The sequence below is a fragment of the Odocoileus virginianus genome, chromosome 24, assembly GCF_023699985.2.
Source record: "Odocoileus virginianus isolate 20LAN1187 ecotype Illinois chromosome 24, Ovbor_1.2, whole genome shotgun sequence".
Lineage (NCBI taxonomy): Eukaryota > Metazoa > Chordata > Mammalia > Artiodactyla > Cervidae > Odocoileus > Odocoileus virginianus.
This window is the reverse complement of record NC_069697.1, coordinates 41,495,508-41,510,725: the sequence shown is the minus strand read 5'-3', so window position 1 is coordinate 41,510,725 and position 15,218 is coordinate 41,495,508. Positions and strand designations below refer to the sequence as shown.

Below are 15,218 nucleotides of genomic sequence, written 5' to 3'. Positions count from 1 at the left end.
TTTTTTAAAAAAAAGAAAACTACTTCCAAGAATATGCTTTTCAACCACTGTCTGACTTTTAGGAGGCCCAGAAGTGACTTTTATAATAAACTGAATTTAAATTAATTCAATAACTATTTAGAGGATGCCTATTACATTCCTGCCCTGGAGGAGGGCATGGCAATCCACTCCAGTATTCTTGCCTGGAGAATCCCCTGGACATCGGAGCCTGGGGTGCTACAGTCCACGGAGTCACAAAGAGGCAGACATGACTGAAATGACTGAGCGCACACACACACCCTATATTCCTGACCCAGAAGTGATTAGGAGGAAAATGCAATACAGTCTGTGCCCTCAGGAAGCTTACAGTCTAGTAAAAACTTGTAAGATCCACAAAGCAGCAGTTTGTTCCAACTTGTTCTTCCAACAAATCCACTTTATCCCAGGATAGCCTGTTCAGTGGATCTCACAGAAACAGTTCAGACAAAATCAGTTGGAAACAGTAGAGGGAATTTTCTAAATTCTTTGGACAGATAAGCTGACTTTAAAAGATAACAAAACAGAATAAAAGCTTTCTGAATCATCTCTTGTGGTTCGCTCTGTGTTTGTATTCACTAGGTAGTTACTCAATTATCCTTTCCTATGCAGATGGCACCACTGTATATAAAACCATGACAGAGAAGCGCTGGCAAGGATATTTGCAGAACAAGGTATTTCCAATTTTGTACCAAACATGATGACATTTAAGCAACTCAAGGGAAATAAATTTATACACTGTGCTAGATATTCCATGCTAAAAATTTTTATGTGGTATACTAGGTAAATTCCACATAAAATAGTTTTCCCTAGGAAGCAAAATGTTCAGGAAGACACCCTTGTTGGTTTGTTATTTCCTTTTCAACTCAAAGGTTAATCCAAAACTTGACCTTATGCACAGTACCAGCACACAACAGCCAGACACTTGCAAATGAGTATTGCTCTCTGGTAGCTAAGCCCTCTTGGGGGAGAGAAGGAATGTTACATCATTTCCGCTCCACTGTTGGGGAGTTACTTATAGTCCAGCAGTCTAATGAAAACCCTAGTGACCTGGTAAATTAATGTGATATGCTCTTCAGAGTCTTACTGACACCCAAGGAATAACTCAGGATCAAATCTAAGGTATGTGTATTTTGTCTCTCTCTCCCATTCAATATGAAGTCCAGAAAGAATTACATGGTCTATATTTATTCAGATTCTTGTATTACACAGCTGATAATTGAGCTGATAACACTGCAAAATAATAAACTTGTACTAGAAACACCTTCAGAAAAATGATAAACCAAATTGTGGAGATAATTACAGTCCAACAACCCACCCCCCCCCAAAAAAAATCACAGTATTCCGCCCCTTAAAAATTTAATGACATTCAGACCAACGTGGATACCCCGGGAGGTCACTCTCCCCGGGCTCTGTCCAGGCAGCGTACGGGAGCATGGGGCTCTGCCCGGTGATGTACAGTCCCTTTCCACAACGTTGGAGATGAAGCCGGGCCTTGAGTCTGCGCCTGCATATTCCTACGTCTTCTCAGAGTCCTGTGGACAACGACTGGGGAGAAAAACCATGCAGGAAACAGCTGTCTAGAGCAATCTATCTGGATCTGGTTTGCTCCGAAGTGAATTTTTTTAATTGTTTTAACCTGTTTTGCTGTGCAGTTGGGTTAAGGTTTTCCCTCTTTTGATTATTATTAAAAAAAAAAAAGAAAGAAAGAAAGAAAAAGTTTTTTAAAAAAAGAAAGAAAAATTTAATGACAGAAAGTGAAACCAGTAGAGTGGAAAATGTAGTCTGAACGAAGTTTAAATGTCAGTTACATATGTTATTGAAATGATAGCATAGTTACCACTGGTATCAGTGTGTCCTAGTTGACAAGGCTCCTCTCTTTTTGCACTTGGATCCACAAGGACTCCACGGCCTTCAAGAAGACTCTCCTCAGTCTTCTCAGACCAGGTTAGGTGTCCTTCCATGTGCTCCTCATCTTACCACTTGTCAAGTAAGCCTGGCAAGAATTCTGTAAGAAAGATGCAGTTCTGATCGCCACTTTATAGACAAGAAAACTGAGTCCAGAGAAACTGAGTTTCTCATCAAAACCACAACGCAGAACCAGTAACCAAACTCCTATCAAACGATTCCAAACCCCACTTTCTGACTGCGGGTCACAGAGCAAAAGACCTCTCTTCCACTTGCTCTATGATTGCAACTGCTGAACATTAAGAAAGTAGGAAGATGAGCAATTGTCTCTACTGACTTCGGGCAAGAAACAGAGCGCATTTGAGTAATTATGCCAAGAGTGCATTGAGCATTAATGTCTGCCAAACCCTTGGCTGAGTGCTGAATGCATTCTCTCGTTTCATCCTCACACGTTGTGAGATACAAATGTGATCAGCACTGTGCTTTTACATGTTACAGCTCGAGAAACTGAGGCTCAAGGATGGTAAACAACCTGCCTAGGTCCACAGTACTAGAAGGGGCTTCCCAGGGAGCTCAAATGTTAAGGTGTCTGCCTGCAGTGTGGGAGACCTGGGTTCAGTCCCTGGATTGGGACGATCCCCTGGAGAAGATAATGGCAACCCACTCCAGTATTCTTGCCTGGAGAATCCCCATGGACAGAGGAGCCTGGTGGGCTATAGTCCATGGAGTTGCAAAGAGTCAGACACAACTGAGCAACCAGCACGCACACACACACACACACACACACACACACCACTAGAAAGTAAGAGAGCCAGGCTCTCTACCCAGGTTTCTAAGTCTGAGTCACTTCCTGAAACATCACACATGTTGCCCACTTCAAGCGCCAACTGACTCACCTTTTCCTTAGATATTTAAGGGGGAAAAATGTAGGCTACGACGTGAGGGCTGTCCTAAATTATCATAATAACTGCTGAGTTTTTCCCGCCCCCTTTTTTTAACATACATAGACACACACTGGGAGCCCCTAGTGGCTCAGTGGTAAAGAATCCACCTTAAACAGGAGACGTGGGTTTGATCCCTGGGTTGGGAAGATCCCCTGGAGAAGGAAATAGCAACTCACTCCAGTATTCTTGCCTGGAAAATCCCATGGACAGGGGAGCCTGGCAGGCTATAGTCCATGGGGTCACAAAGAAGTCAGACACAACTTAGCAACTAAACAGCAACAACGACATACACTAAGAACTTTTTGAGTTTCAGCAAACTCTGAGTGATAGTGAAAGACAGGGAAGCCTGGCGTGCTGCAGTTCATGGGGTTCCAAAAAGTCAGATACAGCTTAGCCACTGAACAATAAAAACAAGAACTTTTTTGGGACTTGGGTTTGGATTCTGGCTTCGTCACTTACTAGATGGAGTGACTGTTCACATGATTGAACCTGCAAAATTCAGTTTTCCCATTTGACAAAAGAAGCTAATATGACCCAACCAACAGGGGAGTTATACCCAAAGAAAAATCACATCATACGAATCATCTAATATACAACCTAGCGGTCAGAGGTCAACCAATAAATATCAAACCTGTCCCTTTCCTTTTCCCTGGCTTCTAGCTTTAAATATAGGCATAAATCAAACACACACTAAATAACACAAAAAGCTTCACTCATTCATTAATTCACTCATTCATCTTGACATATTGTTGACCTTTCTTGAATCTCTCCAGTTAGTGGGATTTTAAGATGACAACTTCCTAAAACTCTTGAGGGTTTTTTTTTCCAGTTCTATATCTGGATAGCAACAGTCTCTTGAACATTTTTTTTTCTGAGTTTGTAGAAGTGCACAAATTTATCTATATTTTAAATATAATATCCATGACAGCTGCTGCTGCTAATTCACTTCAGTCGTGTCCGACTCTGTGCGACCCCATAAACAGCAGCCCACCAGGCTCCTCTGTCCATGACAGATATACTCTTTAATTCTACAATCATCAAGTAAGTGTCTCCTAGACCAAGAACCATCCTTACACCACCCCTATCCCCAGGGAGCACATAGTTTATTGGGTAAACAAACACAAGAATAGCTAAGACACTGTGTTGTAATGATGCTATAATAGAGGTATATACCAAGTTCCATGGGAGCAATTAACCCTGCTCAAAGTGTTGGGACTGGTTCACAGAGGAGGTGACATTTGCATTCAGCCTCAAAGAATGAGTCATCTTTACCAAGATATAATGAGCATTACAACATCAGAGTCAAATTTCAAGGAGGGTATCTGGTTAAAACTCTGACTACAAGAATGTCACATCAGAGAAAATTCTATCCTTTAGCTTGGTCCAGATAATGAAAGACAAAAAGCCATGATGACTTTCAGAGTTAACCTGCTGAAGTCACTCGGTGATGGTTTTTCAAAGCAATTGTGTGGTGGTTAACTATCCCAAAGCCACCATCGTATAGCACTTAGATTTCTAGACACTGGGAATTTCTCCTTTGAGGGCTCATAAATAATGAATATGTGCTATAGTAAAGATTACTAAAGATTGTAGACCTTCTTTTTTAATATGTAGGATTGGTAGCTTTTAAAATATTGATGCATTTGTGCAAGTTACTTGAATTTTACAGTAAACTCAGGAAAGAAAATGTCAACACAGGACATCAGGCCCTGGGAGGAGACAACCTGGCTGATGGTCCCTCTCCTCCACTGACCAAACTTTGTTTCTGGGTCCAGCTTGTGCCTGACTGCCTTGCCTGTCAGAGCAAATCCTCACCAGAGACACCCATGTTATAGAGACAGCCTGGCATGCCGTTTCCTCAGGTAACGCTGGACTACTTGGGTTTATAGGATCCTTGGTCTTATTTCCACTTGCTTTGGTTACGTAATGAAAATAGGTTCAACCTTATAACAAACCTTGGAGGAAGCTAATGTCCATTTTATTTGGTTTAAGATGAAGGAAGGAAGGGAGGGAGGTCTGTCCTATTAAAACAGTAACTTTCCCCAAGTCAATGGTTAGTAGAAACATTCCATCTCTATAACCACTATGCCTAACTCATTCTTATGATTTCAAGTATTTTATTCTTTTTCTTTAAGCTAAAATTATCACATTTTACAAAAGCTTTTCCTTGTACCTCCCATCATTTAGTTTTTAAGTACCGTGTGACATAGATATTCTTGTGGTCTCCCTTTTTCAGAAGAGAAAATTAAACAGTCCCTCTCACCCACTATCATTCCTTCCCTTCACTACTAAATTTTATAAAACTTTCCAGATAAGTCCTCATTTTCTCCAGGAAGACATACTTACTAACATCCTTGGCCTGGGTAGCAGCTCCAATTCTCTGTTCCAGTACAGCAGAATACCAGTTGCCCAGGAGCTTGGGGTGGTCAGAGCCCCACAGACCAATTACCTCAAGGCTTGAGCTGTCCCATTCATTCTCCCCCCATGTCGTATGAGTAATATAATTTTCCATGTGCCAAGATATGAAAAAGGCTGAGAAGTCCCACCATAGGAGAATGGCTAAGAGCATCGATTTTGAGGCGACTTAGATAAGTGACCTTGGGCAGTTATCTAACTCATCTGGGTGTCAGTTTCTCCGTCTGGAAAATGGAGATAATAGCACTTCCTACCGTGTACACTATCTCATTTGCTTCTCAAAACAGTCTAAAGGTAAGTACTGTTATTCTTCCATCATACAGAAAGGAGACTGAGGAACGGGAAGGTGAAAGCCACACAGATAACATCACCCACTCTCATCCCTCCCCTCCCTGCTATCTCCACCACCTCAACACCAAGGGACTTGCAGACCTGCCTCGATGTGATCAGAGCAAAAGAAAGATTTGGGGAGATAAATGTTGTGGTTATACTGCCGGGAAGAGGGGATATCAATTTCCCATCACCATTTCCTACGAAAGATGGTTTCAGCACTTGACCATGGTCCCAAGAACTGACTGACTACAGAAGGTGGACAGAATTGGGAGCTACATGTCGTCATAACCGACGCTGCATGGAGGACAGAGAGGCATCTGAATCAAGGCATTGCAATAAGACGGGTAAACTGCACTGGGTCACCATTGCTTAGGGAAACTGCACTGCAGTGAGTCCCTCTCTGATGGGGCACAATGAAGCCCCCCATGGTCTCACCTATGAAATATGGAAATTGTGATGCTTTCCCCATGGGGCTGTCATGAACACTAAATGAGGTAATGTGAGATTCTCTCTGCACTGCAGACCCACGATTAATGTTAGCTCCCTTGCCACACTTCTGTTACCCAGTGTTCAAAGCCTAGATAAATACTTTGAGTGTGGGAAGAGAGGGGTAGCTTTTCATAATGTCAGATTCAACTTAAAAAGAAAAGTCTGTGTTTGCAGAGTTCTATCGCCGTGGATTACCAAGCAGAGTCTGAAATTTATTAACCTTTTTAGTCATTTGTGAGCACCAGCAAGAGGACTTTTTTGAATAATCAAAAAACTTTCTGGCAGCCAAATAAAAGGAGACCAGGTGTTCAGGATTAAAAATGCATTACCCCCACCACTGACTTTCTGGGGATGGTGTCAAGTATTTTCTCTTTCACAATATGTACCAATTCTAAAGCAGAGAAAGAGAAGAGGGGAGAGAACAGAGGTGATAAGAGGAATTCAGGAAAAGTGGGGGTGGATAGAAAAGTGGAGGGTGAATAGTGGCACAGAGAAGATGGAGGAGAATCCTATTTTTAACCAATTATAGTCCTCTTAGCTCCCCTTAAAAATAGACCCTCTTCCTGCCCACAATGAATTTGGTGGACAGTATCTGGGGCTCCATAACACCATTAGTGTATCTATTTGGAGGCACTGATACCCGTGTATCTTTTGGGCAAAGTTGGGCAGGCCCTTTAGATACACACCACCAAGTTTCCTCTTAAAATATTTCTAAGAAAAATGTCCACATCCACACAATCATTTTTTTCAAATCATCCTCAGGATAAATCCAAGGCTATTTTCTTGAAGAAAAACTAATTTCTGGTTGCTATTAACACTACTAGCATACATTTTAAGTGTGTGCTCTCTGTGCCAGGCACCACACTAAGCTCTTAACATTGATGAAGTCTTTCAGCAGATGGGGAAAATGCCGCTTGAGAAGCTAGACAACTGAACCAGGGCCACAAAGCTCCTAGGTGATAGAATTAGCATTCAAACACAAGTCTTACCTTCAAACCCTGACCTTGTCATGCATGTGTGCGTGGTCTCTCACCAACTCTTTATGACCCCATGGACTGTAGCTGGCCAGGTTCCTCTATCCATGAGATTCTCCAGGCCAGAATACTGGAGTGGGTAGCCATTCCCTTCTCCAGGGGATCATCCCGACCCAGGGACTGAACCTGGGTCTCCTGCATTGCAGGCAGATTCTTTACCATCTGAGCCACCAGGGAAATCTCTGCCCTATTACCTGCTTTTGAAACCTTAGTGGCTGCCACTCCATCATCCAGGCTGAGCTCTGATGCCAAGAGAAAGAACCAGTCCATAGGAAAGGCAAAACCGAAGATAGAGCACTGGTTGTATCAAAAGGAATTGTATTGCAACAAGCCCTTCAAATTTTGTACACAACAAGCTCATGGTGCACTGTGAGACCATTCTGGAGCTCACGGAATACTTCAGAAAGGCTTCTGTAATTTCAGAGTTTAATAATATGAAATTAGACCCAGAATCCTCAAACAAACCCATTTCAAAACTACAATACCCCTGGAAATGAGCACTTCCATTAGATTTGAGGCCATTACATATCCATCTCTCTGTGAGGGAAATAGATGCTTTTATGTTGGAACAAATACAAAACATCAGTATATTTTCATCCAGTACAATTTCCTAAACTCCTTCTATCCAATTTCCCAATTTTGTCAGATATTTGAAACTGAACTAAAGCTCTCCTCTTGGCCCAGTTTTTAATTCACTTTAACTCTGCAACAAGATTATTCTCAGGTTTTTATCAGAGTCCTATTTCTTAGATAAAGCTTGAGTTTCCTTATTTCAACAAAATGTCAAAAAATATGAAGAAATGTTCCAGAAACAAACTTTTGTTATTTTCTCTATAATATAATCATTGACTCTTTATGCTATTTTTGCTCAAGATATGAGTATACACATTATAAAGGTGATCATCAAACAATTACAAATCCACTACAACCAACAGTTTCTGGTACTTAAGCAATGAGAAATGTCTCTAGAGATCACAAACGAAAGTTATTTATGTAAGAGATTAAGCATCCTAGCATCCTAAATACAAAGAAAATAATTCCTCAATCTTATGTGTATGAAGAAGGTTTCATATATCACAATCAGGAAAAGTCTCATATTTTCAAAATATAATAAAGTGTTTTCACACTATATTTTCCCCAATCCTTCAGCCATCCTCAGTTATGAAAAATCCTCCAACATTTATTGTGCAGTTACTATTTTTTGTGTGTGTGAAGTTACTATTTATAAGATATTCTCTAAGATGTCATTGGGGTACTGAGATAAATAATAAATACATGGGTCACTACCTTCAAGAATCTTTCAGTCTTGTAAAGGTGGTAAGAAATGTGTTTGAAAATATAAAGAAATCTGTAGATGACACAAATAGAAAAATATACCATGTTTTTGCAATGGAAGAATTATAGACTCAGTGCAATCCCTATCAAATTACCAATTGTATTTTTCACAGAACTAGAACAAAAAAAAATTTAATTTATATGGAAATACTAAATAGCCCAAATAGCCAAAACAATCTTTAGCAAGAAGAACAGAGCTGGAGGAAACATGCTCCCTGACTTCAGACTACACTACAAAGCTACAGTTATCAAAGCATTATGGTAATACACAGAAACAGACATATAAACCAATGGAACAGAAGAGAAAACCCAGAAATAAACCCATGCATTTGTGGTTATTAATCTATGACAAAGGAGGCAAGAATATACAATGGAGAAAAGACAGTCTCTTTAATAAGTGATGCTGGGAAAACTGGACAGCTACATGTAAAAGAATGAATTCGAACATTCTCTAACACCACATGAAAAAATAAACTCAAAATGAATTAAAGAGCTAAATGTAAGACCAGATACTGTAAAACCCCTAGAGAAAAACATAGGCAGAACACTATGACAGAAATCACAGAAATATTTTTTGGATCCATCTCTTGCAAGTAATGGAAGTAACAGTAAACAAACAAAAGGACCTGATTCAATTTAAAAGCTTTTGCACAGCAAAGGAAACTATCAACAAAATAAAAGACAATCTATTGCCTGGAGAAAATATTTTCAAACAACGCTACCAAGAAGGGATTGATCTCCAAAATAGACAAACAGTTCATACAGCTTAATATAAAACAAACAAATAACTCAATCAAAAAATGGCCATAAAATACAGGAATATGAAAAGATGCTTAACATCACTAGTTATTAGTGCACTGATGCAAAGTGGGCATCACTGCCATTTTCTATGAGCAAATCAAAAGTCAAAAAATTAGGGACAAACAATGTCCCAGATTCTAATAAAATATCAAGACTTCAACATCATAATGTATATAAGAAAAATGAAGACTAAGAAAAAGTCAGTGAACACCTTGGTGATTAAGAGATTCTTAATGCTCTAATACTTTGGCCACCTGATGCAAACAGCTGACTCATTTGAAAAGACCCTGATGCTGGGAAAGATTGAGGGCAGGAGAGAAGGGGATGACAAAGGATGAGATGGTTGGATGGCATCACCGACTCAATGGACCTGGGTTTGGGTAGACTCTGACAGTTGGTGATGGACAGGGAGGCCTGGCGTGCTGCAGTTCATGGGGTCGCAGAGTTGGACATGACTGAGTGACTGACCTGAACTGAACTGAATGCTTTCAGGGTTCTTAAGATTTCTGGAAAGTCCTAATGGTGAAAGACAGTGAAAGAAAGGAGCTAAGAGATGTTAAGGAAGTGAAACCCACTTTTAGCTGAAGGTCAACAGTCAAAGAGAGGGGAAAGTACTTCAATGGAGCAACAAGCCTGAAAGGAAAATGGTTGTTTCTTGTTTTTGAGGTGGAATATACCCCTGCATACTGGTGGAAGGAAAGAAAGGGGCCAGTGGAGAAGAGCTGAAGGTACAGAAGCAAGATCTGGAGCTGATAGGAGAAGACGTGCTCTTTGCCTTTCCTCTGATGTCTGCTCACTGAGCTCTGCTTGAAGCAAGGTCTCTAAGGGCTGATCGATGGCCAGGCTGAGCTGATATAATCACTGCTACAAGGTATTAATAATGAATGAATATTATTTCTTCTATGCATTATTTTAATAGTCCCTTTTAAGAGGACTGTTGGAAAAAGACCAACATATCTTTCCAAAGGGTATTTTTAAAAGGCAGTTACTACAAAAAAGTATCGCTGCACAGTAAAAACCAATATATATCTCATTCTCCTAACAGGATGTGTCCTACAAAGAAGAAAAAGATGAAAAATACTATTAAAAATAGAATGGTTTTATACTGGGTCCAAAATTCTATTGTGAAATGATCTAGACCTACATTATAGATAAAAAGTTCAAATGAATAATAGAAGTTCCCACTTAGTAAGAACTTACTATATGTCAGGCCTTATGTTAAGCATTTCATACACATTTAATCCTTATAATACCTTATGAAATGGGTGTTTTTATCTTTATTTTATGCTGAATGAAATGAGTCTCAGAGAATTTATATCCCTAAGATATAATTGCACTATTCTATACCAGTTTTTATAAATCAATTATGGCATCACCGACTCGATGGACATGAATTTAGGCAAGATCTGGGAGTTGGTGATGAACGGGGAAGCCTGGCATGCTGCAGTCCATGGGGTCACAAAGAGTCAGACACGACTGAGCAACTGAACCGAACAGATTCATCTATACCGAGTGTTAACCATGTTCTGAGAAGTGCTAGGTACTTCCTAGTCTCATAGTAGCCATGTAGTTGTGTTTTTATTATCCTTAATACAAAAGCAAATCTCAGGGCCAGAAAAGTAGCCACAGGATACTAGAGCTCATCCTTTCAACCTATATGCTCTGATGCCTACACAGATTTTAAAAAATAAAATTGAGGAAAGACTCTTTAATTTAAATATGGATTCACCATGTATATTATCTAGGGTGAAACAGATCACCAGCCCAGGTTGGGTGCATGAGACAAGGGCTCGGGCCTGGTGCACTGGGAAGACCCAGAGGGATCGGGTGGAGAGGGAGGTGGGAGGGGGGACTGGGATGGGGAATACATGTAAATCCATGGCTAATTCATTTCAATGTATGACAAAAACTACTGTAATGATGTAAAGTAATTAGCCTCCAACTAATAAAAATAAATGAAAAAATAAATAAATAAATAATTTTAAAAAAAATTAAATATGGTTTCACGGGATCATTTAACATATCCAACAAGTATGAGCCAAATTTCCAATTCCTTGACAGGAAAAAAGTATAGTATAAACATCCAAGAATGAGCATGTGGTCTCTAGCATGTAAGCTTAGTAGTGTAGGTAAAAATCTTTTAAGTCAAAATCAAATGTCAGTCATGAGACACTGAAGTGTGATATGCTCAGTACTTTCCCCTTTATAAACAGTCAGTAGTTGATGTTCCAAAGGAAAAGATGTGTTTGCCCTATGGTGCATTTCACTATTAGTGTACAAGTGCACATCGGCTTAGGCTTTTAAAGGGCCCTAGCTCATCACTTCCCCCTGAATTCAAAAATAATAACCAGGATAAAAAGAAATAGTGCAAAGCATCTCTCAGCAAACCAATGTCATTATTCCATTTAGTAGAAAGAAGACATAATACACTAAAAAATTTCTGAAGCCATACTGCTTTAGTTTATATCTAGACTTTTCTATTTACTTACCTATGTGATCTTTGGTGTTATTTTTCACCCTCTCTGTGCCTCATATTCTCAACTGCAAAATGGGGATACAATGATAATTAAGTGAGTTAATATATACAAAGCCTGGCACATAGTAATGAGCACCATATAAATGTTAGTTGTTACACACACTTGGATGTTTACAACATTACTTGTGATTACCATATTCTCAGTTTACTCTTGCCTGGATGGATAAATAAAAATTATAACTTTTTAAAAGGCATGTTTTCAGTGTTCTTCTGGTGCATTCTTGCAGTGCTCCAGGAAAAAGGAAAAAAAAAAACACAACTCTTTAGGAAGACTTTTCTTCATCTCTCTTGCCATCAGACCTGGCTCTACCATTTGCTGGGCCCAGTGAAAAATGAAAATGCGGGGCTTCCTGCTCAAAATTAAGAATTCCAAATGGCAACAGCATGAAAGTGCAGAGCCCTTCTAAGCGCAGGACTTTGTGGGTACACATCACATGCCCACAAAGCTGACCCTGCTGGGCACCTTTTCTTCAATAAGAAGGTAAGATTCAGAAAGCACTCTAACTTCACTCAGTTGTTTATTTCTTGTCCAGGGAAAAGTTTAAGGTATTAGTATTTCTCCTTCTACGGAAATAGTCTGAGAATCAAAATATTCTTCAGAAAATCAATTTCCTATTCCAGGACAGATATTCAGTATCTCATTAAACGTAACTGCTCTCCTGGAATGTGGGAAAATCAATCTTTGAGTTAACAAGGATTCTCTCTGTTCAGGTGGCTCAGTCAGTAAAGTGTCTGAGACTCGGGTTCAATCCCTAGGTCAGGAATATCCCCTGGAGATATATCCCCTTGAGAAGTATCCACTCCAGGATTCTTGCCTGGAAAATCCCATGGACAGAGGAGCCTGGCAGGCAAGGGTAGGACATGACTGAAAAGACTTCTTGGGGTCCCAAGAGTAGGACACGGCTGCAAGACCACTTTCTTTCTTTCTTTCTCTCTCTTCAGTGATAAGCTCAGAAACCTTTCCTGGACTGGGAACTGCCCCAGTCACTTCAAAGCAGGGGCGGAGCATCAGTGGAACCTGAGGCACAGGAGTAAGTTCTCACCTCCAACCAATAGCATGAGTCCTGTACTAACAACTACAACTTTTTATTCCCTCTGAGAGAACTAACTGAATTTTTTAGCATGCCTTTTCCCTTGCAGTTTTTTGCAAATTGCAAGTTTCCTAAATCATTCAAGAATATTCAAGGCTGAAATCTATTCACATTAGTTCTGTATCACTATTAGTGATAATATCAATTGAACAAAAAGAAAAATGCCAAACCCCTTTTCTTAATGAAGAACCTTGATTTTATTAAGTTCAAAGAGCAGAAAAGTATAAGACTGTGCATTTCAAAACCATCTAGTGCTTAGCCTAGATTTATCCCACACATCCTCCCTCTGGGCAGCAGCAAGGAGAAGCTCAACTGATAAAGGACCCAATGGTTACTCAGTCTCTTTGGAAACTTCTTTGAACTGACAGCTGGGGAGGAGCCACCATTTGTTGAATTCAGTTGCTCCATTATTTTAACCTAGGCCCCCTTCAGAACTCTCAGCACTCTTGAATCTTCAGGAGTTGTTTAGAAGCAAGAGAGGGGTGATTTTTGCCACTACTGGCAGATATTAATCACACTAAAATAGCAATACCTGCTTAAATCAGCTCAATTTCTCATGCTGCTGTTTATCAGCATTTGAATTTGAGTTGTAGTTGACAAGGCCAAAGCCAGGAAGCCAAACAGCCCTATAATCAGATCATGGAATGAGGCCAGGTTTCAGTTAGTGAAGCAAAAAGAACCCTGAGTCCAAAGGTAGATCCCAAAGTAAGAGCATATGCAGGACAGACGAACCAAGGAGTAGAGCCAAAGCAAGTCTACGTGCCAGCACGCATATGCAAGCAGTAGCAGGACAGGTGAGCAACAGAAAGCAACACAGCATGATTGCCGGGTAAGCAGTCCATATGTGAATGGTGCCCCATTTTAAACAGCAGAACTTACATAACTCAAACAACCCTGAGTAAAGAAGGTATCAGAGAGAAACCAGTATTCAGGACAAAAAGCACTGTCTGGAGGGATGGTTGTATACGTAGGACCCTTTGGTTGTTGCAAACAAAGTACAAACTTGAGTACTGAGGGCTGGATCACAAAGATTAAAACATATTGACATAATGAGAGAGCTAAAGCTACCTCAAAAGGCAACTGACCCAGAGCTTCTAATTAGAGCCCTGCTTAGGAAAAAGAAAGACTGGTCCCTGGAGATTCGGCTGGAAGGACCTGTAGCGAAAGGAAGTAATGACAATGGTAAGGAGGAGTTGGCTCCTATCTGCTCGAGACAGCCAATTGTTAAAATTTAAGGAATTTTGTAAGGCAGCTGTTAAACACAGTTATTAGTAAAAATTAAATTATATAAACTTCAGTTCAGTCGCTCAGTTGTGTCAGACTCTTTGCAACCCATGGACTGCAGCACACCAGGCTTCCCTGTCCATCACCAACTCCCAGAGCCTATACTCAAACTCATATCCATCGCGTCAATGACACCATCCACCATCTCATCCTCTGTCATCCCCTTCTCCTCCCACCCTCAATCTTTCCCAGCATCAGGGTCTTTTCCAATGAGTTGGTTCTCCACATCAGGTGGTCAAAGTACTGGAGTTTCAGCTTCAGCATCAGTCCTTCCAATGACTATTCAGGACTGATCTCCTTTAGGATGGACTGGTTGGATCTCCTTGCAGCCCAAAGGACTCTCAAGAGTCTTCTCCAACACCACAATTCAAAAGCATCAATTCTTCGGTGCTCAGCTTTCTTTATAGTCCAACTCTCACATCCATAAGTGACTACTGGAAAAACCATAGCTTTGACTAGATGGACCTTTGCTGGCAAAGTAATGTCTCTGCTTTTTAATATGCTTTCTAGGTTGGTCATAGCTTTTCTTCCAAGGAACAAGCGTCTTTGAATTTCATGGCTGCAGTCACCATCTACAGTGATTTGGGGGCCCTAAAAATAAAGTTTCTCACTATTTCCACTGTTTCTCCATCTATTTTCCATGAAGTGATGGGACAAGATAACATGATCTTAGTTTTGTGAATGTTGAGTTTTAAGCCAAATTTGTCACTCTCCTCTTTCACTTGCATCAAGAGGCTCTTTAGTTCTTCTTTGCTTTCTGCCATAAGGCTGGTATCATCTGCATATCTGAGGTTATTGTATTTCTCCCAGCAATCTTGATTCCAGCTTGTGCTTCATCCAGCCCAGCGTTTCTCATGATGTACTCTGCATATAAGTTAAATAAGCAGGGTGACAATATACAGCCTGGACGTACTCCTTTCCCAATTTGGAGCCAGTCTGTTGTTCATGTCCAGTTCTAACTGTTGCTTCCTGACCTGCATACAGATTTCTCAGGAGGCAGGTCAGGTGGTCTGGTATTCCCATCTCTTTAAGA

The 15,218-nt window shown here is 40.3% G+C and overlaps 1 long non-coding RNA gene and 1 other non-coding gene across 2 annotated transcripts in view; one reads left to right on the top strand and one right to left on the bottom strand.

Moving 5' to 3' along the window:
* Positions 1–1,187: 1,187 nt before the first annotated feature.
* LOC139030858 (uncharacterized) overlaps positions 1,188–15,218 on the bottom strand; it is a 34,846-nt gene continuing 20,815 nt past the window's right edge. The window contains exons 2-4 of the long non-coding RNA XR_011483292.1: positions 11,764–11,815; positions 1,856–2,023; positions 1,188–1,563 (exon numbers count right to left, since the gene is read on the bottom strand). This is a non-coding gene — a long non-coding RNA (uncharacterized lncRNA). The remainder of the gene's footprint in view (positions 1,564–1,855; positions 2,024–11,763; positions 11,816–15,218) is intronic.
* On the top strand, positions 1,390–1,593 carry LOC139030956 (small nucleolar RNA SNORA73 family). Its single transcript, XR_011483391.1, has one exon. It is a non-coding gene; the product is annotated as a small nucleolar RNA SNORA73 family (small nucleolar RNA).